Consider the following 21372-nt stretch of genomic DNA (forward strand, 5'->3'; position numbering starts at 1 on the left):
GGCCCACTCTTTCTTCTAAAGTGAGTCAGATACCCAACTTATTAAGCCATACCAGTGTGAGGAGTAAAAATAAGGTCATTAGGATTTCTGTCACCCATCAGGATTTCTCCACCTCTGTACCCTCTCAGTCTTTGGGAATTTGAACCCTCTTCTTATACCTCCTAAATGGTTTGGGGATGTCTCACAGGTCTAATAACTTTTCTACAAGCAGGACCTCTTGATCCCTCTGTGATGAGTCAGATATTTTTCTCAGAGTCTTCATCTAGAGCTGCTGCAGGAGTCCACTTGTGTCCATCAGGCTGAAGGCCACTACTGCAGCTGCCACTGGCCCAAAGTTGCAGCAGCCCCCAGGTCCCATGCTATAGTGCTGCCAATACCTCCCTAAGCCTGGTGCAGATATTAGTGAAGATGTGTTTCATGATTATCATCATCATCATCATCATTCTGACTTCTTTTACAATAGGCTCCTTACCCCAGAGCCCAGGCATGGATTCCAGGGGCAGATGCAGGTCTGAGCTCAGAATCACTCTGCCTCTCTGATTCCAAGAGTCCTCTCCCCTTAACTCTGCTTTCTTTACAGTGAAGTATTCCTGAAGAGGAACTTCTTGATTCCTAATAAGAAAATCCCTGGTGGCCCTGAGGATCCTTCAAGGTGCCTAGATATGCCTCCACCCTGAGCAGACCATAATTTAACATTATGCTCAATTGTTCAAATCCTTTAACAAGAAAGGATACTCATTGGGGAGGGATGCGGGGTGGTTTTTGAGATTGAGGAAAAGAATGATGGTTGGACTTGGCAGGAAATCATTGAGACGGGAGGACAGGGCTGGGCTGGGGTGAGATAGGAGACAACCACTGGGTGAGGAAGCTGACAAAGCTGATTCTAGAGGCAAATCATAGGGTGTGGGAAATAAGATTTCAGTAGCCTTGTACCTCCATCTCCTCCTCCTTCCTTTTACTCCATCTACCACAGCATTTTCTCACTAGGTCCATCAAGTCAGACGACCCTCATCCTCATACTCCCTGCCACTTTCTCCTTCAGACTTCCTCCTCCAATCCAAACTCCTATTGCTTTTGGGCCTCCCAAGACCTTGCCATTATGGAAGAAAACTGGTTAATTAATTCTCTCTATACTGTTAATGACTAAAGAAGCCCTAAAATATTCCTTCTTTGTTGGGGGAGTGGATTTCAGTCCAGCAGGCCCAAGGGAGCCAGTTTTTCCCAGTGGTGCTTCTGGAAATGCTCCTAAGCAGACGCTTGTGAACTCAGATTTGCCTGCCATGGGCTCCATCCTGCAGCAGGACCCACCCTCGGACTCTCCCCAAGAAGCCTGCTCCTCAGTGTGGGCATCCATGCCGAGAACAATTTCAGGGGATTATACAAAGCTGATCATACTCTCCAGGAAAAGCCTATAAATGTTGTTATTTATTCCTTTAAATAACACCACTCATACATCCTAAGTGCTTTGGAAATATGCAGAAACAACACAGCAGGTTCCGGGGGCCCAAGTGATTCTTTATCATTAAAAGTTTTTTTCCTATCGACTGCTTATAATAATCCCTTGACAAGCTTAAAATGCAATCAGCTTCCTTGCTGAATTAGCCGCATCACTTGCCGCACCGTGTGGAACGCTAGGTTCAGTGCTGGCCCTGCCTGGGTTTGTCAGGTTGACCAAAGGGTTGGGCAGAGTTTAGGGGCCTGGGGAAAACTGAATGATAAATCCACCTCTAAACAGCCATGATGCTTTTGCCCAAATAGAGGAAATAGCCTCTTTTTCCTCCAGGGATCCTCCTCCGGGTGGAGGAGGGTGGAGAAATTGCCTTTCTCATTACCTTCCCCTGTGAGAAGCCCTGCTAAGTTGAATGATAGTGCAACATCACCAGGCCTCTACTGACCTTGAAAACCAAGCCTCCAAATTGCTTTCAACTCAACTTTCACTGGATGTTGTCCTACCAGGGAGTTGGGGACCTCAGGAGCTGGGTCCCTGAGAGCCTTTTGTGAAGCTCCAGTGCAGAAGAACTCACAGATTTGAGGTGCACAGATGGAAGAAAATGATATATCCTCTTGGCTGTCGCACAGTAAACATTCAGGGAACACACATAGATGGGCCACGTGGAGTGTTCTACCAATGACTGACGCCAGATGTTGCCAATAGTCGCTAATATCAATGTCATAAGGAAACATAGTTGATGCTGTAAGGAAATACAGTGAGTTCCAGGATGATGTGGGCAGGTCTGGTAGGTAAGTATGAGTCCATGGATTGGGAATAGGAATCAGAGCAGATTTTGAAGGACAAGGAAGTGGAGAGGACAAGAAGCAGAAGGAGAAACAAGAGGAGGAGGATGAGAAGAAGAGCTAATGTTGCTTTAGTCCCTTCCATAAACCAGGCTCCAAGTCAAACCCTCCAAAGACCTGATTTCATTTAAACCTCATGAGGTAGGGACTTAATATTACTACATTGTAGATAAGGAAACTGAGCTTAAGTAACTCGCTCAAAGTCATGAGTTTGTAAGTGAGGGAGTAGTTAGAAATTCAGATCCAAGTCTCTCTGGTTCCAGAGCCCATGTTTCAATCCATTATACATATTTAAGTCCCGATGAGAAGGTAGCAGGAGCCCTTTTTAAGGCAGGACCTTAAGATGTGGCTAGGATTTCAGCAGGTGAAGGGAGAAGGAATATTTCAAGTGGAGGCAAAGCCAGAAAGGGAGAGAGATGAGAAAACACAAGGTGTGTTTGGCAGGCGGTGGAAGACCTGTTTAGCCAGGATGCAGAATGGCTTCTTGTCTATAATGTCTGTGACTTTTGACATTTTAGGTTTCTATGGAGTGGAAATAATACTGAACAGTCTACTATAAGAATAAATGAAATGAAGCACCTGACAGAGACCCTGGTGCTCAATAAATGGTAATCCATTCATTCTATCCAACAAATATTCGCTAAATGTCTACTATACATCAGGCAAGAGAGAGATCTGTCTGAACAAGACCAACCCATTCTTCACCCTTATGAAGTTTATATTCTAGTGAGGAAGAGGAACATTAAATCACTGATTACACAGTTAAATTACAATAGTGGTAAGGGTTTCGAAAGAAAAGTGTAAAGTACTGTAACGGTTTATGACAAAGGACCTGAGCTCAGAAGAATGATTAGGAGTTACCTAGGCAAAGTGAGCAAGTGTATGTAAGTCTGTGTGTGTCTAGGTCATATTGGGGATTATTTTGAGCAATGGAAAGCCATGAAGGTTTTAGTAGAGGGGTGATATGATCATTTCTGACATGACCAGTTGTTATGATCAATAAATGAGAGAAAGTTGCTAGGCTTATTGATAGTGAACCACTAAAAATTTTTGAATAATAGAGTAATTCCATCAGCAGAGCAATTTTTAATAAACTTATTCCTACACAATAAGTTTAAGAACTTCTACACGAATAGTTGGCAGGGAGAGAGACTCAAGGCTGAGAGGACAGTTGGAAGCCCTTGTCAAACATGAGCTGATTAATGTCTGAACTAGGCTGCTGGCAATAGGAATCAACAAGAAGGCACAAATGCAAGACACATTTCTAAGGAAAGAATGACACGATTTCGAGCTCTATTGAAGGATGGAGGTGAAGGAAAGGGAAGAGTAAAAGACTGCTAGGAAGTTTCAGACCTGGATGATTGTAAGAATGAGGGTGTCACAGCCAGAAATAGAAAAGTCAGAGGGAAGAGCCAACTTGAGGAGGAAAATGAGTAACTTCCATTTTCAACATGTTGAGTCTGAGATGACAGTGTGTCCTGGGAAGAGCAGAGTGCCTTGCGTACGCATCTAAGAAATATTTGCTCAATTGACTGGAATTGTAAGTGGGGAACAGGAACTGCAGAGAGAGGGTGGCTAGGGGATGGCCTTTGGGAGTCACCCTCTGCTAGAGCTGTTGGTGAGAGTGGAGGAGTGGACTCAGTCAGTTAGAGGAGGAGAGAGAAGAGAGACTGAGGCACAGAGCATTGAGACTGAGCACTCCCCATTGTGGGGAGTGGTAGAGGCAGAAAGTTAGCAAAGGAGCAAGCAGAGATGAGAGCAGGGGCAGGAAATCAGGAAAGGCTGTTGGAATATGGAAGGAGGCCAGGTGCTATCAGAGCCCAGGAAGGTAAGGCAGAGAGAGGCGGGGAACTTGGAGGCTGAGGACCGCTGAAGCTGCCCCTTTCACTGCAGTCCTGGAGATCCCCATCCTCATGGGGCCTGGGCCTTCTTCTCAGCTCAAAGCCCTCGAGATGAGTTTTGGTGAGAAGTACCATACTGCCTGGGGAGTGAACACAGGCTGGCTACATAATTTGCAGGGCCCAATGCAAAATAAAAATGTGGGGCTCCATGTTCAAAAACCAAGAAAAAAGTACTGTTAAAGATTCTAAAATATAAAACTTTTCCCTGTTTAAACTTTTAAAATATAAAACTTTTCTCTCAACCTATCATGGTGTTTTTTATCTACTATTTAATGTCATACACCCTCGGGTTACTCCCTGCGAGCCTAGACCCTCACAGATGCCTGGGGGCCCCACCTGGCAGCTACTAATCATGCGGGCAAGTGTGTGGCCTTTAATCCTACGTTTAAGCAGAGGCTGAAGACTTTACTAAGAGGCTGGTAAGAGGAATGATCAGGGAATAACATGAAGTAGTAGTTAGACCTTCAAAAGTTTGTGGAATACTGGTGTAGATGATGACTGAAGGCTGTGCCACGTCCTCCTGTAGAGATGTTCCTCCTCCTCATTAAGAATGAACTCCAGCCCAACAGCTGACTCTTAGCTAGGCAAACCCCCAATAAGTAAGCAGAGTTTGGGGATTATATGGTACAAATGCATCAGAAGATGATCCAAACCCGGAATCAGAAGATAAATAGTGGCTGTTTGGGCTGGCCCGTGCTGAGTGCTTCTGAGAGCTCAGGGGAAGCAGGGGCCTGTGGGCCTCAGGAGTGTGCAGGAGAGTTGGAGATTGGAGAGGGGAGTGGCCGCATGCTGCAGGACCCATGTGCGGAGGTGAGGTTGTAACGCAGAGGAGAAGGCTGGGAAGAAGGGAACATGGACACAGCGTGGTGGCCAAGGTTGGGTGGCAGCCTGGTGTATCAGGCAAGAGCACAGACTCTGGGGTTCAAATCCCAGCTCCACCACTTCCTGGCTGTGACTTCAGGCAAGTTACTCAACCTCTCTGGGCCTCCAGTACCTCATCTGTAAAATGAGCATGACAATCATACCCACATCATTGGTTTGTTATGAGGATTAAAGGAGTTAATAGTTATAAAGCATTTAGAACCGCTATCCGCTATATCGTAGGCACCATTTTATAAAATGATCTGGTAAATACTGGAACTAGCCTCAGACTCAATCCCACTGGCCAGAGCATAGCCCAGGTAGCCAAAAATGATAAAAAGAATTTCCAATCTGTAATTTGTATCTCTACAGAAACATTAAAGAGATTATAATTCATAATTTCCAATAATTTTTATAATCTCAATCCTCTTCTCCCCATACTGCTCTGCATTCTTTCATTCCGCAGCTCCCTCCACCAATCACACCTCAGCCTCTGCCCACAGAAGCACGAGTCTTTCTCTCTTTCCTTCTGTGGAGGCCATGAGAATGTGCCTCCCAGGCCTCCTATTACTAACTGTACCTCAGTCGTTGAGTGAGGACCCAGGCAGTTGTGCTTTGAAATTCATGGCTACCTTTGCTTCCAGGCCGTGCTTCCGTGGGCTGTTCCCCACCACTGACTGCGCATGGCTGGGATACCAAGGCAGACCCGTTCCTGGAAGACAGGGCACCACTTTGTCAGCCGACTTTGGCTCAAGGACTCTCAGTGGCTTGGCTGAACCTTCCTTAGACTGCATGGCAGGCCAGACTAGGGTGCTTCCTCCCAACCTTCCTTCTACTCCCTTCACTGAGGCCAGACCTACACTGAGGTCTGACAGCTCTCCCTGGCCTTCCCAGCTCCCTATTTCCTTCCCCAAAGGCATTTCCTTAATAACGTTCACACACATTTAATCCCATCTTGGTGTCCGCTTCTCGGGACCTGGACTAACCTCCTCTCCCCTCTTAATTTATCATGTAGATCAACTCAGCCTCAGAGAGTTAGAGAGGGTGAGAAGCTGAGCAAAGGCGGCACTATCTTACTCAGATAATGAGGGAAGGGTTTACTGGGAATATCTACTCACTTATATGTTTTCATCCCAGAACTAATAACGACAACGAGCATTTTTAGTTCTTTCTGTGGGCCAGGCACTGAGCTAAGAACCTTACCTGTATTACTTCATTTCATCCTCACCATAGTCCTGTGGGGCAGACATTGTCACCCACATTTTACAGATGAAGAAAGCAAGGGAGATTAATGATTGACCAAGGTGCTATAATTAACATATAAGTGGTGGAGCGAGCTTTGAACCCCAGCCTGTCTGACCCCAGTGTCTGTGATCTCGGTGAGAGTGTTATGGCCTGGACAGGAGGCAGTGGCAGGCTCTGGGGCTACGAGACTAAGAGGAACGTGGAAGGGGAGGCAGCCAGATCACAGCTGGAGATGGCCCTCCCCACCTTGAGGAGCCAGGTTCCTCCTAAGGACAGAGAAGGACCTGGGTTCAGGCATGGGCCTTGGTGAGGGGGGTGCAAAGGAGAGGAAAGCTGCCGAGAAAGGGCAGCAGGATCTGCTGCAGAACATTCAATGTCATCCTGAATTAGATCATAAAAAGCAGGTACTTTTTAAAAGCAATTGTGCTCAGCAGGGGATGTGCTGTCAAGCTGCCTGGTGATTCAGAGACTCTCTGCCCCCTCACCCCTGCTTGGGAGGTGGGATGAGGAGACTACTGTGGGGGACAATGGCCTGGTCTCTCAGTGGTCTGCTAGGGGGTGAATCGACTGAGCTGCGGTTGGATCCCAGCTTTGCTGTCTTTAGCTCTTCAGCCTAGGTGTGCTCAGCGACTGCCAGAGAGACTGGAGCACCCTCCTTGAGTCATCCAGAGGTGGGCTCAAACCCCAGCAGACCACCCACAAGCTGTGTGACCTAAGAGGAGTCACTAGACCTCTCTTAGTCCTTTTAGTCCTCTTAGTCCTTTTCTCTAACATAGAAATAATGCCAGTACCTTGGCATTAGGTTGTTGTGAGGATTAAATGAAATAATCTCTGCAGGGCCTGGCACACAGTAAGCACTCAAACATGCTAGCTATTTTTATTATTTGTTGTTGTTTTCATTATGACACCTGCCTGAGAGAATAATAGAGGGGGCTTCAAAGGGAAAGGAGGGGCCAGCCCGGTGGCGCAAGTGGTTAAGTGCATGCGCTCTGCTGCGGTGGCCCGGGGTTCGCAGGTTCTGATCCTGGGTGCACACTGACGCACTGCTTGGCAAGCCATGCTGTGGCGGCATCCCATGTAAAGTGGAGGAGGATGGGCATGGATGTTAGCCCAGGGCCAGTCTTCCTCAGCCAAAAAAGAGGAGGATTGTCAAATGTTAGCACAGGGCTGATCTTCCTCACACACATACATGCAAAAAAAAGGGAAAGGAAAGAAAGTCAGGCTTCCTTCCAAAGAGTGGCAGAGATTGCTAACCTCCCCAATACTGAATTTCTCCTCTTCCTCTCAGGTCTCCCTTGCAGTTTAGTGCAGCTGTGTGATGAGTTCAGGCCAACGAAACATGGGCTGGAGTGATGCACGCAGCTTCCAGGCCTGGCCCATCAAAACCTCCCATGTGTGACCCTTCACCTTCTCTTTCCATCTTGTGGGGACCTAGCTGGAGATGGTAAGAGCCTGGTTCCTGCATGACTGCATGGAGCAGAGCCCTCCCACCCACCATTGCTGACCTCCCATGGATTGCTAGGTAAGTGACAAAAAGCCTTATCGTGTTAAGCCGTTGGGAATGTGAAGTTCTTTGTCATAGCAGTTAGCCCAGCCTGACTTTTACACTCAGCCAAACCACGATGATTTTAGAACTCTCTGTGGCTTTAGACTACCTGGAAGTTTTTAAAATAAGCGGGTCACAGGAAGCAGTCTCTAAAGTCCTCAGCTCAGACATTCAAAGGCAGCTCACTGCTCCCTAATACGTGGTTAAAAAAATTCCCTACGCCCTCCTGGTGACCTATGAGCCAGCAGTCCTAGAGTAGCCCTCAGAGGGGCCTAGAAACACTGCTCAGTTTTTCTCCGTCCCCTGGGCCTCAAGCCCCAGGCCACCAGCCTGCAGTGACTCTCCAGTTTTCTGCTGGCTCAGCATTTTGGGGAGAAAGAGTCATTGAGGCTCTGGATCACATGCGTGCACCCCAGTGGCCAAGTGTGTCTGTACCAGGGCATAGGGGCTGCATCTAATTTGCCTTGCAAATATTTATTTGTAGATTTTTTTTTCCTTAAATAGCTGTTGGAGGGGGTGTGGTCAGGGAGAGCCACAACTAATTTCCGTATTGCTGGGAGTCAGCAACCAGTGCACCAACCTGAAGCCCTGCAATGAAGGTTGGGTTCTCTGTCCTCTCTCTCTCCTCTTTCTCTCTCTCTCTCTCTCTCTCACACACACACACACACCAGTCCACCCACCTCTCTCATACCCCTCCCCTGGGTCCACAGGCCTCTCTCCCTATGTCCCCGGGCATCTTCACAAGTGCTGACCCAGGGAATGTGCTTGCCACTGCCCATTGGAAACTGTCAGAGATGGAAGGGACCTACCCAGTGATGGTCTCCCTGGAAGTGCAGAAAAGGAGAAGGGAAGATGGGAGGAAGCAAACTGAGGGAGGAGAGCAAAGAAGAGGGAAAAGGGAGGAAGGCAGGAGGCAAAGGCAGAATGGAGGGAAGTTAACGCCTTGTGACTTGCCAGGTGCCATTCACTTAGAGCCAGACCAATCTCGGTTCAAATCCTACTTCAACCAACCACTGAGTGACTCAGAAAAATTACTTAACCTCTTAAAGCTCTAGTTACACATCTTAAAATGGGGATAATACTAGCTACCTCTTAGTCTTGTGAGGATTACTAAGTCAGTGTAAGTAAAACCCATACCTGGCACACAGCAAGTGCTTACCAAAGGGCATGTATTAGCTTTGATCTCCTCCCTGCTCTATCTGAGTTAGGGGAGGCCTCCCGACACCCCCTCCCAGGCTGCCTCTCTTCCATATGTCTGCGGGCTGCCTGCAGAGGCCCCAGGCAGACAAGGCTGAGAGTGGGGTGTTGTGTTCAGATCTACGGACAGAAAGAGAAATGTGAGGAGAGTGCTGCCTGTGCCTCCACTGGGCCCAGCCTGGAGTGTGATGTGGGCAGAGAACCCTGCTGCCGCTGCAGCTGTGAGGCCATGTAGTGGGATAGTTGGAGCACAGACTCTGGGGTCAGATGCTCGGGTTAGAAGCTGCTGCCACTTACTTGTTGTGTACTCCTGGGCAAGTTACTTAATCTCTCTGTGCCCAGTTTCCTCATCTGTAAAACAGGAATAATGATAATTCAGGGTTGTTTAACCATCAAATAAGTTAATATAAGAAACCTGTTTAGAATTGTGCCTGGCACATAGCAAGTACTTTGCAAACAGTAGCTGTTCTTATCCATAGCTCAGGGAGAAGCCAGAGCAAAGCTGCTGATCTTGATGGGTGCTGTAGATAGAGAATAAAGACAGTGCTTACCCTAGACCCATACCCACTCTGGACCACATTCAAAGTACTTGGGAACGCAGACCAAACTACATTTCAAGGCTTACACTGGTTTCTTCCCTGGGTCCACCCTTACAAGGGTAAATGTCACCAACAGAGTGCACACCGCCAGCCCTGAGGGTTGGTCAAAGGGTGGCCATTGAGGGGTTGGAGGTGAGTAGAAATGGAGCTTGAACTTTGGGCTGGGGAATCATCCCTATATGCTTGAGACCCCTGGTGGTGTGGGATGGAGCCAACAGTGTAGAGAGAAAGGGGCTGAGCAGGAGGCCTCTGAAACTTTGTTTCAGGCTTTGTAAATTTTAGAGGAGGGACTGCATAAATATATAGGGTTGAGACTCCATCTCCAGGCTACCTATCCTCTACCAGCATTCTTGGCTTATTATTGTCCTGATGTCAAGGCAGAATAAAGGCATTGCCATGAGCCTCTGCAGTTAACTAGAATGAATGAGCAAGGACCATGCCTGCGCACCTGCCTCACAGGCTTGCATGGACTCATTGGAAGTTCTGGCTGGTGAGGACTCTGAACTAGGCTCCAGGAACAGGAGCTTCAAGCATTCAAGACTAGATCTTCCAGACTGTAGGGCTGGGCTCAGCTCCCCCAGCTTTGCTAGACAGACACCTAGGGACCTTCCAGTGACCCAGGGCTCTGAAACTCAAACTTCCAGGTCCCAAAAGGCCGTCTGCTAGTTTAGTTTTGGGATTGGAAGAAGCAGAGATTCAATCAGCTTTCCTCAAGTAATGCAGGGTTTGTGGTAAGGATGCACAAGGAAATAAGAAAATTAGAACCCCAGCCACAAAGCCAGGGATCCCAGGTGCTCTGGAGATGCTAAACAAACAGGCTCTGGATGGAGTGGGCCTCCAGGTGAGCCAGGCCTAGGAGAGGCTGAGGGCAGAAGGCCCTTCAGACCCCAGGGGTTCCGGGACTCAGCAGGACCATTATACCAAAGTCACCAAGGTGTCTCAGCTCCTCTTTATGCGTTTGTCTGTCCACTTCTATTCCTGCTACCACCTGGCTTCCCTGCTCTTTCTTCTGTTTAACTTCTCTCTGTCTCATGGCTTCTGCTTGCTGAGAACTTTGGCCTGCCCATGGCTTATCAACTTCCCTGTCCAGTCTCTCTATCTTATGACCCCTTAGCTTCTGTGTTCACTGTTAACTGCCCAGTTCTTTCCATGTTCCTCCAAGTCATTAATCTTTGGGGAGGAATTATCACAAGTTGGCCACTGGCCAGTCTATAGATTGACTACCCCTGGGTCAGATGTCTATCACTCTACTGTAGTCAGTTGAGGGGTTGTTACATAATATAGAACATGGCTACTTAGGGGCTGTGGAAAGAAGATGCAGGAGGTGTGCGGAGGACAGCTTCCTGAGCCAGGGACAATAAGCATAGCAGATACCATAACCAATCTGTCTAGAACAGTGAGGAAGAGGGTCTGGGGGCCAAGGGCCCTTTCCAGGGCTCAATGGCTTGCTTCCCTGTCCTGCTCTCTCCTACACAGTCCTCTCTAACTATCTGTGATGGCTCCAAGGCATGCATGGAAGCAGGGGTATCAAGCAGAAGACCTCTGAGGATCACTGGTGATCCACATCAGGTCTGGATCTCTGACCCTGTTCCCCTCCTCCTCCTTTTAGTCTATTATTCTCCTCTGAATATAAGCCGCTAAGTTCACTTAACTTCTTTTTTAAACAACAAAATCAACAATGCTCCAGTAAACATTTAATGAGTATCTTCTATAGTAAAGTCTGTCTACTCAGCACTGGAATTTAATCTGAAGCCAGTAGAGAATCAGAGCATGTGAATATTTATCACCATTTTTTTACTCTTTACTTTCACATACATCATCTTATTTGATCTTATTAACACCGTAGTAGAGTTCAGTAAGGAAGATATTACCTCATAATCATTTTGTGGATGAAGAAACTAGAGTTCAAAGAGGCCCAGTGACCTGCCCAAGCCTCCAAAGGGAGCAGTGGAGGACTCAGTACTACAGCTTGGGTTGCAGCTTCTCCCCCATGGAGCCCTACAGCATCCCTTGTCCTATGGGATAAAAGTCAGTTCATGGCTAGGACCTTTTCCTGTGTTGCTCGTATCATCACACACATGGTTTTCACTGATGTTCTTGTTTTTTGACCCAAATCTCCAAGGGGTATCATCTCTTCTTGATGGATGGATATGGGGCCTGAGGTGTCTTCTCCTAGTGCTGATTTCTCAGGCAGGGGCATAACTTCTCCACAGGACCCAGGGAATGACCTTCCTTCTTGCTCATGTGCTCCTCATGCCAGCTTTCCCCTGTCCATGGTCCTGGAATCAGGCTCTACCACTTTGGGTCCCTGGGGAATTGCCATTGTTTCTCTACTCAGAAGACACTCCTCACCTTCAGGCTCCTGCTTGCTAGGATCCCCATTCCTAAACTCCAAGGCTACGGAGCTGGCCTGGCCTCACACTTCCAAGTAACAGGTGGGGTAGGATCCTACCTGGTTTTACACTATGATCGAGGTTGAAGCCCCAGGCTCACAGCCGGTCAGTTGCATCACGGGATTTCCTCACCTCCTGAACTAGAAGGAGAAACTCGTGGACCAAGAACCAGACAGAATCTGAGCCAGGTCCTAGAAGAGAAGACAGGAAAGGCAGAGTCTACAGGCAATTTTTCTTTAATTGCTTTATAGGGTCAGGAAGAGAATATAAAGTAGGAAGTTGGAACTCAGCCTGCCTTGGAGTGGGAAAACACGGGTGGAGAACTTCCCCATTAATCAGAGTCTGGTAGGAAGCCAGGAAAGCTGTGGTTCTAGCTGACTGCTGCCCTAATGGTGCCTGGGATAGAGAGAGCCATGCAGAAAAGTACATGAGCTCTGTGAGTGTGTGTGTGTGTGTGTATGTGTGTGTTTACAAGCAAGTGATTGCTGATGCCTTTGCATTTTCTGAGCAATGGCTGACATTCCAGCCATTGCAACCATAGCATTCCAAGTGTTATCACATTTTCTTTTTAGCTCCTCAGGTGTCGTCTCCATGGCATTTGTGAGGGTAAATAAGATAGAGGTTGATGTGTCTCTCATGTAACTGTTCAAGGTGAATGTTCCCAGCTGGCCAGAGGTTCTGCCCCATGCAGTCATCCAGGTACCCAGGTTACTTCCATTTTGTTTGTCCAGCATCTTCTAAAGCAGTGGTTCCTAAACCTGGCTACACACTGAGTCCAATGGCATCCAAGCTTGAGAACCACTGCTGTAGGGCATTGCCCTCGTCTACATGGTTGAAACTCGATCACAGGTACACACAGGCCTGGAAATCGCACATGTGGTTTCCACTGCCATTCTATTGGTGACAATTTGGTCATGGTATATAAACCCTCAATTATAATACTGTGTGCAAAGTGCCATGATCCAACTAGAACCCAAAGGAGGGGCATATAAGTCAGCTGTGAGAAATCAGAGAAACCTTCCTGGAGGCCATGACCCTTTGTAGCTACACACCTCTTTGAGTTAGCTTGGTTTGTTTGTCTGTTTAACTTCTACCTCAGTCTCTTCATCCAAAAAATGGAGCTAATAACTGAAATTACCACAGAGAGTTATTGTCAGGATTATGCAAAGTACTTAGCACAGTGCCTACCCATGATTAGCACTGACTGAATATAAACGACTCTGTTACTATTACTTTCTGGGGTAGGCAAGTACTGTGGACACTGGAGGTATTCATGCGGCTGAGACACAGCCAGGTCTGGGGCTGGATTTTAGCTTTCTCCCTTTGGTTAGTTAGTGAATATGATGTAAGCAGCCGGACCCAGCCTCCTGGCAAAAGCTGGTGGTGGTGATGGTGGTGGTGGTGGTGTGTGTGTGTGTGTGTGTGTATGTGTGTGTGTGTGTGTGTGTGTCAGGGTGCAAGCAGTCGTAGGCGTAGCAGAACCCACCCATTTAGGAAGGGAGGAAACACTGTGTGGCCTGCCTTTGCCCAGAATCTGACAGCCAGATTGTCTGGCTTGTCTGGGATCTCTCTGCCTGCAGGGCTCTGAGGAGAGCATAAACCTCCCAAAGTGGGATAGGGAACAATGAGGGGCGTGCACAGGGCATCTTGAGCCCATAGTGCCCTCAAGTCAGTCAGACACAGCAGAAGTCGGCTGACGATTCCATCTCTGGCTTCATTTTCAGTAAGACTCAGCGCTGAACTTCTACTAAATCCTTGTTCTCTCTCTCTCCTCTCTCTGTGTCTCTCATTTGCTGCCCCAGACAAACATGCCTCTGTGTTTTTATGATCTGCCTGTGCCGTTCTCTCCCTGCAGGGCTGCTTGGTCCAGCAGTACCTTTTAATTCCCAGCCCTTTCTCAGTTCTAGGATATCTCTCCCTTTCTCCTCCGAAATGAAAGTTTTTTAAAAAATCAAGATTTCATATGATCTGAAGAAGAGGAAGGCTCAGGTAAATAAGGGGCAGAGTTCAGGGACCCCTATGCATTCCCCGAGCTTTAAGAGTGGAAATAGGAATGCTGGGAGCCTCCAGCACCTGGGGATGGGGAACAGAGCAGACCTACCCTGCTGAGTAGCTAGAAATTTCTATTGGAGAGTCTGCAGGTGTCAATTCCAGAGGAAGCAACCAGAAGAATGTGGTGCACCTGGGGTCAGACTATCCTGGCCAGTTCGCTGCTCCAGACAGACTTGATTTGGGTGTTTTTTTTTGTCCTTAAAGATCTTCAGAGGCAGTGAGAGGCCTCAGCCTCCTCAGACTCTGCTATCCCCTCTGACAGATAAGAAGATGGTTTCTCTTCTCTTCTCTCTTCTTCCTCCCCAACCAGAGTGCCTCCATAACTGTAATTGTCTTCGTGCTGATAATAGCCACAGATGCATTAGCAGCTCTCCTCTCAGTCAAAACACCCTCCCCCCAGCTTGCTCACTCTCTCCAACACCTGCCTGTCAGTCCCTTTCACATAATTGTCTTCAAAGATTCACAAAGCAAAGGAGAAGAAATTTGGGGGTGGGGTGAGGAGAGAGATAATTTATCTCAGTGTGTCACAGCCCTCTCCAAACCAAATAAAGAACTATAAATCGTGTTTCCTCTAGCCATCTGTGGTCACAGCAGCCAGCTCTGGGAGGAGGGAAAGCAAAGGAGAAGGAAAGCAGAAGGGGCGGGGCCGGGCTGGGAGGGTCGGGGCGGTGCCAGGCAGGGTGAGGTGGGGGCGAGGGCCTGGCCACTGATGAGCCTACTGTGGGGTTCTCATTTACACACGATCAGGACAATCTCCCAAATTTTCCAGCCAAGGAATCACATCTACCTTGTAAAATGACCTCTGTTAGAAATTTCTGTTTGGTGGGAAGGGATGTGTGTATAAAGACATGAGCCCTCATGGAGCTTAGAGTCTGATGGGGGAGGCAAGCACAGAGTAGAAACGCATGACCCTGGCCATGAAAGGCAAGTGCACAGTGTTATGGCATCACGGGGTGAAGGGGCCTAAACCAGAGAAGTAGTCAGAGGAGCTTCCCCAAAGGAAGTGACAATCAAGCTGAGGCTTGAGATGTGGCCAGGAGAAGACAGCCAGGCAGAAATGCATGTTTGGAAAACCACCCCAATGCATTGGAGTGGGGTTGGTTGGCAGACTGGAGGTGAGAGACAGTTAGGGGTTATTGCAGCCATCCAGACAAAAGATGATGGTGGTCTGGAGCAGGTGAATGGCCATGGGAATAAAGAGAAGACAGAAAGGGAAGAGGCCCTTGGGAAATTGAATGCAAGGGTAAAAGAGGGATGCCTGAATTTATGGCTTGGACAACTGTGTAGATGAAAGTGTCATTCTTTGAGTCAAGGATTACAGTGTGGGAGCAGGTTTGGGCATGCGGATAGTTGGAGGCCACAGATAATGCTTTCAGTTTTGGCCACATTAAGACTGAGTCAGTGGTGTCCAGCCTAGTGGAGTTAGTCAGTGGGTAGTTAGATGAAAACAAACCAAGACCATCTGATTGTTTCAGGAGGCAGACAGCTGATGTGTACGTGGGAATTTGTAATCCCAGTCTAGATCTCTCTTCTACCTTGACAGTCCCTGACATCCCAAGTCAGGGTCAAGTCCCTCTCCTGGTGTTCCCACAGCTCTCTCCCTCCCCTGCTAGGCCCCCCTCACATGGCAAGAAGGGCAGAAGTTTGGGTTTAGTGGTCTGTTTCCCTTGCTAGATTGTAAACTCCATGGAGGCTAGGACCACATCTGTCTTGTTTGCTGTAGCCCCCTCACCTGTCATATAAAGTTCTTACTAATTAGTTTCTGGACGAATAAATGTGTGAATGAATGATCTCGTCAATGGAGTGTACATCTCAGAGGAACAGGAATGATGTCAAAGCTACCGTCGTCCTACCTCTCACCTGCACTCCTTCAAGAGTTCCCTCTCCAGTCTCTGTCTCTCCATGCTTGCTTATCTTCAATCTGTTTTCCACTCAGCAATCAAAGAGATCTTTTTAAAATATGAATGAGATCATGTGACTCCCTTCCTCAAAACTCTTCAAGGCTTTTCACAGCCTGAGAATAGAAACAAAACTCCTTAACCAAGAGTATCAGGTTCTGCACACTCTGGCCCCTACCTTCCTCTCCGATCTTCGGCCACACCATCCCTCCCTCACTGAATTTGCACCCACCACACAGGGCATCCTTCCTGTCTCCGAGAATTTGCATACACCGTTTTCTCTGCCTGCAAAACTTCTTCCCTTTCTGCTAGGTTCATCTTTCAGGTCTTTGCTGGTCCCACATTCTAAATCAGACAGCATCCCCCATTTTCTCTCTCCTAGTACTCTGTTCTTTTCCTTCACAGGCCATTAGAGAGGTGAGTATAGCATGTGTCTGTTTGTTTGTCTAAAGTCTGACCCTCTCCTGCACTGCAAGCTTTCTGTCCACCTGATGTCTATGACAGTGCCTAGCATATACCCAGTGTTCACTAATTATTCAATGAATGAGTGAATGAATGAATGAGCATATTAGTTTGGGTGTAGAGAGGGAAAGAGGCCAGGTCAGTTGTGTGGTACTAGGGAGACAGAGGCTTCACCAGTTCAGGTACCTTAAGAAAGTGGAGACCTTTCCATCACCCATTCAGTCATGCAGTCATCCATTAATGCACTTAAACATTTATTGAGTGCCTACTATGTGCTTGGGGCTGTGCTAGACAATGGTGACTTAACAAGAGATGAAACACACAAGGTTCCTGACCCTTTTAAGTTTACATTCTAACATCTGGAGGAGGAATACAGATAATAAACAAGCAGACAAACAAAATTATTAACACAAAAGAAAATAAACAGGCTGCTGGGCCCAAGAACGTCTGTTTAGGAGTATTGGGGTTGGGGCCTTGCTGGCTGAGGTGTTTTGGGCCTGTGCTGAAGGAACCTTGGGGGACAGCTGATCTCTCTCCTCCTTTTGGTCCCCCTCAGCCTGGCTCTGACAGTCTCCTTCTGGATGTAGGAAGATTGTGCATGGAAGTCGGAATAGCCACCGACCTCAGCCAATGGTTTCCAGAAACTGTGGGCTTCTTCCTTCCCCAATTTGTCTGTGGGAAGCAGAGGCTTGGGCTGGGGACAAGTTGTGAGAGAAGGTGACATATTCTCAAGCCTCAGTCCCATCACTGTTTCCCCCCTTTTTACCCCTTTGGTGACGTATTAAGAATTGAGGCGCTCATAAAGGCAATCAAGTTCTTCAAATCAGAGGCAGGTATTTTGTGAATTTTGACAAAAGAACCAGAACTGACAGATGGCCAAACAGATCTGCTAGACAGATTGAAGAGCATCATGCACCTGCCCTCTGCTTCCCCCTTTCCCCCTACACCCAGCTCCTCCACTCCACTCCCAGGACAGCTGGCCTGCAGAGGCTTCTGTGCCCCTTGCTCAGTGGAGATGGAAGGGCAGGAGAGAAGCCGAGGAAGGCAGGAAGGCGTGAGAAGAAAGAGCAACGTGCTGGCCAGCAAGAACAGGTGGCCACCTCCATGGCCATCACTGCCAGCTCTGGGGTGGGGACAGCACAGTGCAGTGGGGCTCACTGGGTCAAATCTCAAGGTACTTACTTACCCTCTCCTGGGCCTTGGTTTCCTTCCTGGACAGGGGTGATGATACAAATAGCAAATGTTCGTTGAGTCCTTTCCAGGGCTGGTGCCACTCTAAGGACGTTACATGAGTGATCACACTTGGTGTGATCACAGCAGCCCTGGGAGATGGGGCTGGTCATCACTATGAACTCTATAAGGGACCAGGTTTCATAGAGCTTAAGGCACATGTCCAGGGTCACCGGGTTGGTAGGTGGAATAGCCAGGAATGGAATTCATGCAGTCTGGCTCCAGAGCCCGCACTCTCAACACAGAATGCCTCCCTTAGTTGGGGTTTGTGAGGGAGAGATGAAATGAGACACTGCAAGGAAAAGGCCTGGGGGACACATGCCAACCCCTTGTGTTGCCCCTGGTCAAAGTACTTCCCCCTTCCCCGCCAACACTGCTCCAATTTCCTTCATTACAGCTTCATTCCTTGGGTTTGGCCATTGCTGGCGCCACAATAGGGATTCTCCAACATTCTTACTCGTGGACTCCGTAAAAGAAATTAGAAAGACCGTGTACTCCTTTGCATAATTTTAAGTTGACATCTAAATTTTTTGGTAACTTTAGTTTCATAAGATGATATTTCCAGGTTATTATAAATATTGCCATCTTGTAATAAAATGGCTACAGCACTCTTTCACATGCGTCAGAAGGAAACTAAACACCATAGCACTTTGATACCTACCCTCATCTACTTAGAAATAACAAGAAAACAACTACAAAATGCTCTTTTTAACAGTCAGGAATTTTTCTTTCTTTTTCTCCTTGAATTCCACTTCACTTCCCCACAGATTTTTACTGTAATATTATATTTTTATGCTTTAAAATCTTTCACTGATCATCTTATCATATATACAGGAAAACTAATTTAAAAAATTCCAGTGACCATAAGGCTCTAAATGGTATTTTTCTTCATACTGAAATATTATTATTATTTTAATAATAATATTTATTATATATATAAAATATTTAATAATAATAAAAATTATTATTAAATAATAATTAGTGTTATATAATTGATCAAAACAACATAAATATATAAAAATTTAGTGAAAATATTAAATATATAAGGCAAAATATTTTGGAAAATTATTTCTTAGTAAGAGATATAGGCTCCTTTGTACAACTAATTTGTGTGTCCATGGATGAATATTAATTATTGCTACAGCATTAATAACAGAAGGAGAGAAGGTGTTGAGTGACTGCTAAATGGGAGTCTTACCATAGCATATTTATTAATGATTGTTGTTAATAGCATTATTTACAATAGGACCTACATTATATTTTCATTAAGTTAATCTAAATCTCATAAACTCATGGCAGGAATGCATAAATGAGCAGAGAAGTGGCTCACAGCAAGGAGACTTGTGTCCAGGTGAAAATTAATATGGATACACCACTAATATATGTTCCTATGACTTGAAGGTGTAATATTGAGTAGTTGGAAGTAAGTGTGGAATTTTTCACCTTTTCCTCCTTGCAATCACGTGAAATATGTAACTGAGACGTGAATTAGCCATGGGTGAATGAGCGTCACTCACCAAGTTCTTTCTCATTATTGAGAATGGTGAAAATGCAGACCCTGTGCTTCAATGGAAGACTGATACTTCCCAGTTAGGTTTTTATAAATCTCACATATTCTACTTCTAAGCTACATACTGCCTTGCCGTGAAGTTGTTACCTGGATGAAATAAAGCTGCCTTACTATTTCTTTCAGTTGCCCTCACTGCTCTTTGCTCATGGGCTCGCCCCTCAGGAGTTGGGGATGGAAGAGGTGAGGTTTTTAAATTAAAACTCATCATTCCCATCAGAATTCAGAACATTCCAACATGCCATACCTTATCCTTAGTAGAAATATGTGTAAGTTGAGGACAGAGGGGAGCCCTGCAGGTTTATGGTGTCTTGAATTGGGAGGTTTCATGGACTCTAATTGGGGCAGGTACTTAGAGTGGCTCTTCATTCTCCATTTCATGTTCCTGTTTGGAGAGGATGGAAAGCTAACAACTACATTTTTGGTGCTCCCTTTGTTGACACAAATAACCCCTAATCAATCTATAAATCAAAACCTGGGTGAGTTTATTATGAGCCAGATCTGAGGACTAGCACAGGGCCTTCCTTCCCCAGGGAAGGAAGGGCACCAAAGAAGTAGGGTGAACAGAGTGGTTGTAAAGAGCGTACGTCACATATGATAGGAATGTCCCTTTTACAATAGTCACGAGATTGCTTTGCTGGCACAGTAGATTGGTGAACACAGGTCTGTAGTCACAAGGTGAGTGGTCACAAGGTCACAAGCAGGTCAGTAATTAGTCCTTAGTTTAGAGAAAGATGCTTATCCTAAAGGAAATGTCAATATGGGGGAAGTTACAACCCTATCTTTAAGGGCATCATTCTTATCTTTGGGACATAGTAAATATTTAAAGCAGATGTACAATGCATACACAACAGGCCACATCAGGCCCTTTTGGAAAAACAAGGTCAGGGCGAATTAGTTTTAAACCAAGTGGCTTCCTCATATACTTCAATATATCCTATTGCTTTTCATTTATTTCTCACCTTGCATGTAGAAGTGGTAGTATAGTTAATTTCTGCCATTCGATGCACTTATTTGAAATTAGAAGGCGAAGTCAGATGGAAGTGCCCTTCCTAAGGCTTCTGATGGTCTCCCCTGGTCAGGAAGGTTGGGATTTCCCTGCAGCAGTTTCCAGTGTTTATCCTCCAGCTTTCTGTGTGTTAAGAAACAGTCATGACACTGGCAACTTCCTGACCTCACTCTCTAATTCCTGGATCACAGCTTTGGGGGCCTACATCCAGCTTCCTGGTGTGCAGAGGCTGCTCAGGCAGTGACGGCAGCTCCTGTCCCGGATGAACGTTGCTCCAGCAGCAGCTCAGAGGAGCTGCCTGTGGACTAGTGCACTGCTGCTCTAGAAGTCATTCGAAGGGGCCCAGCCCAGCATCTGCACTTGTAGCCTTTTTTGTGATTTTTGTAACTACTTAGCTTCTTGCTCTAAATTCCTTCTTACTTAAAATGCCTAGAAAGTTTTCTGTTTTCTTCACTAAGCCCTGACTGATATATTGATATTTTCAATTATCTCTTTTCTTGATGCTCTGAAGGTTTTTTACCTTTGCACAAATCATGTATTATAATAAGATTTGGAACAAGTGAGAGGAATGCTTTTCTTTTGTAAAACAAGAGAAAGGTGATTATAAAAGGGGATGTGGGAAGGTAAAACAGCATGACATCTCAACAAGAGGCATGTCCATGGCAGATCATGTTTAGGAAAGAGTGTGTTGGATGTTGCAGAGGTGGAAATTGATTCCCTTCAGTGTCCCATGCTCACCATCCCCTTGGAAAATCTTCATCTACCTCTAGATATATTCTACTTTGGAGACTTGATGATTTCTAGAGAGTTGTTTAAACTCTCTAGAAAATCTTACAGGAAAACTAAGACATTCAGATCAGTCTTTAACCCTCCAGTGCATGGGTAGGTAATGCAATTTCTGAAGGACAAATGGCTGTAAATTTGATTTAGGGGGTTGGAGTTGGGCAGAGAGGGAGGATGGAGTTTGATAATGCAGATGGAGCATGGAAAAATCAGAGGGTGACTAGTGGGCGGTAGAGAGGCTCTATTGAAGCGTTTATCAGAATTGTATTTGATTAATTAATTAAGTGAGATGTTTAATGTCCACCCAGTGCCTGGGATGTGGATAGTAGTGCTC

Source organism: Ceratotherium simum, chromosome 7 (assembly GCF_057802395.1).
Source record: "Ceratotherium simum simum isolate JZ-2026a chromosome 7, ASM5780239v1, whole genome shotgun sequence".
NCBI lineage: Eukaryota > Metazoa > Chordata > Mammalia > Perissodactyla > Rhinocerotidae > Ceratotherium > Ceratotherium simum.